Genomic DNA, 3,445 nt, shown 5'->3' with positions numbered 1-3,445 from the left:
AAGAAGTTTGGTGCCTGGATGGCTCAGTAGGTTAAGCGTCTGCCTTCAGCGGGTCATGATCCCAGGGTCCTGGGAGGGAGCCCCACATCCACGTCCGGGCTCCCTGCTCAGTGGGGAGCCTGCTTCTCCCTCTGCCTCTGCTCCCCACCCCCTTGTGCTCTCTTGCTCTCTCTGTCAAATGAATAAATAAAATCTTTAGGAAAAAAAATAGAAGTTTATTAGCAAACACAAATGAACTAGGACTCCTCCCCGTTCCCGCCCCATCGTCTCCCACCAACATCCTCTCATACTTTGCCACTAGCTCACCCCAGTCTTTAAGTGTTTTTTGTTTGTTTGTTTGTTTTAAGATTTTATTTATTTGACAGAAAGAAACACAGTGAGAGAGGGAACACAAGCAGGGGTAGGGTCAGAAGGAGAAGAAGGCTTCCTGCTGAGCAGGGAGCCCAATGCAGGGCTCGATCCCAGGGCCCTGGGATCATGACCAGAGCCGAAGGCGGATGCCCAACGACTGAGTCATCCAGGTGCCCCTCACCCCAGTCTTTAAAATCCCTCCCCTCCTCTGGGGCAGGGCAATTGAGTTCAGACTGGGTTGTTCCAACCTCTCCTTTTTGTAATAGTCTTGCAAAAAGTTTTCCTTGCCCGTTTAACTTTGCCTGGTGAAATCTGCATTGACACCCCCCTCTTCACCCTCCAAAAGCCACCTCATCCCTTTGTGGCAGGGGCTCTCAATCTTTGGTGTGTTTCTGAATCACCTGTTAGAACACAGTTGCTGAACCAGTAGGCCTGGGGTGGGGTTTGATACATTTCCAGCAAGTCTCCAGTTAAGACATGGCTGGTCCAGAGACCTTACTTCGCCTGGTTTTTGCATAGACTGTTCTAAGCTTCTGAGGCCCCTGGAGTTGATGGAGGCTCTGGTACCCTTCTCGTAATGAGGTCATTTCTGGAACTGATGGAGATGCGTTCTTCCCCGACAATCTTCTCCTTATCTCCCTTCTTAATGCTTGTTCTCCATTATTCTCTGGCCTCTCCTTCCCCCTCCTTCCACTTCTCTAGGCCTTCTACTCCACTTCCCCCTCCCCCAAACAGTCGCCTGCTACTCCTTAGGATAGCCCTTAGTCTTTCCATCTTCAAGGCTGTAGTTGTTTTTGTTTGTTTCTAACCACCAAATCCTTCTCGGGGCCCCCTTGGCACTCTGCTTCCTTGGCGCTGGGGGAGGGGGCTTCCCTCATAATTCCCTGGTTACCTAGCAACTGGTCTCCTTGCTGACAAGTCACCGCCCTGCGGAGATGCCAGCTAATGTGCACACAACAAAGGGAAAGTGACACCACCACTCCAGGTCCCCCCTTAGAAGGCCTCCCTGTTCATTAGCACTGTGATAAGGGCTTGCTATGGGCAGCCCCCCCCCCCCCCCCCCCCCCCCCCCCCCCCGATTAAGCCAGCCACACTGCTCCTCCTGGGGATCTTGGACAGATGGCAGCTTGTCAAGCTCCGAGACACTGGGGATGTACTAGAAATTTCAGATTAATCCCTAATTACATCCAGCCCATCACCTTTGTAATAGAAGCCATGATAGTCTTTTCCTTGTCATTTTCTAGTTAGTGGGGCTGTGTGGAGAACTGTATCCATATTCATGCCTGTGTTTTCTATTTTGCTTTTCTGTCCTCTCATTACACTTCAAAATGAAGGGCTCTTCTTTTCTCCTGCAAAACCTTTATGAAAGAAGCTGTTTGTTCAACACCTTTCAAGGTCCTCCCCCCACCCCCACACCACCACCACCCCTTGTTCCTTCTCTACACACAGGCGTGAATGAACTGCCCTGGGCCCAGAGTTGGTCACCGACTTTCCTTTATCACAGAAGACACAGATGCCCTCACACGGCACTTGGAGAGTGAAAAGTTGGTTGATCCTGGACCAACTGAGGAAGGGAGATTTCTCAACCTCACTCTCTATAATCCCGAAAGGGACAAGAGAATAGGAAAGAGGGAAGGGGGAGAGATAGAAAGAGGAAAAAATGAATTCCGCTCTCAAAAAAGGCATTCGTGGCAGCAATACTTGGAACAGAGAAGAGTGATAAATTGCCCAGATGCCCAATAGGCGAATGCGCAATCAGTAGACACAACAGAAGATCATTAGATTGACTTTATGACCGATTGGTCATTTATACAGACCACAGCAATCAAAGAGATAAATATATATTTTCTATTTAAGTATACATAATGCATGCAACATCTAAGTACGTGTGAAATTTATTTATATATACAGTAATTCAGGGGAAAAGAACGCAAGAGAGTTTGAATACACTGGTTCAAAATGCATGCAAAATATATGTGACTGTTCAGAAAAATTAGAATGTGTGCAAAGATATGAATAGTAGAGAGGTGCACCGCCAACATGGTAGTGCTAGCCACATTTGCTATCAATAGCACTAGAAATACGGCTAGTCTGAACTGAGATGTGTCATGAGTGTAGAAGAGGAGTCAAAGGCTTAGTATGAAAAAATACATATCTCATTAATTATTTTATGGGGTTTCATGTTGAAATGTTTCTATTTTTAATATATTGGGTTCAATAAAATATATGATTAAAACTAATTCCACTTGGCTTTTTTTACTTTTTTAATGCGGTTGCCAGAGAATTTTAAATTACATAGGTAGCTTGCATTGTATTCCTTTGAGCAGTGCTAGTTTATAGTTTAATGTTTATTAGGTCCTTTTTTCCTATAAAATTGCTAAACTTCTTGCTCTGTTTGTATTTATAAGGTGTATGAGTGATGGGATTTGGAGTGACTTAAAAGCAATATTTCCACAAAGACTGGTCTAGAGCTGGTGTTCTTGGTCCTATAATCAACTATAGACAAATAATGGAAACTGTGGCTTCCCTAGGAAGATGGGAAGAAGTGAGGTGTGGAGAAAGGGAAAGAAAGCATGGAGAGGGAAGATGAAGGCCACATACTTCAGAAGTGATAGGATCATTGAGAAAACTACATGCATGGCCTGGCAAGAGGAGTAGATATTCTCCTTCTAAAATGTCATTTGTCACTCTTCCTTCCCAGACCAACTCTTTCCCACTGGCCTGTCAGCTTGATCTCTCAGATTTGAGAAATGTCCTTCTATTAGTTGTCCACAGAGAAAGAACACATTCATTAAGCTATGAGTCCCAATTCTGTATCGTGGTGTGGAATTTATTATTTTGATCATTTATGTGTTTGACTCCATTGTTAGAATTCTTCCCTTCAGGACTGTTTGCTGACCACAGATTTTGATGGGGGGTGAGTGGGGATGGTAGTGTGCTGAGCAGAGCAGTAGAGGGGCTGAGGATGGGGCAGAGGCATGGCAGTGCCACAGGGTAGAGGGACATGGCAGAGCAATGAGATGTACTGACCTACAATAATTAATTTTTAGCTACCACTAGTCATGGGGGTGCGACCAGGATGTTCTACTAGCCA

This window comes from Callorhinus ursinus, unplaced genomic scaffold (genome assembly GCF_003265705.2).
Source record: "Callorhinus ursinus isolate GAN/ISIS: 27379988/994484 unplaced genomic scaffold, GSC_fseal_2.0 scaffold4, whole genome shotgun sequence".
NCBI classification, from domain to species: domain Eukaryota; kingdom Metazoa; phylum Chordata; class Mammalia; order Carnivora; family Otariidae; genus Callorhinus; species Callorhinus ursinus.
The sequence above is the reverse complement of the archived record's forward strand: the minus strand, read 5'-3'. Positions refer to the sequence as shown.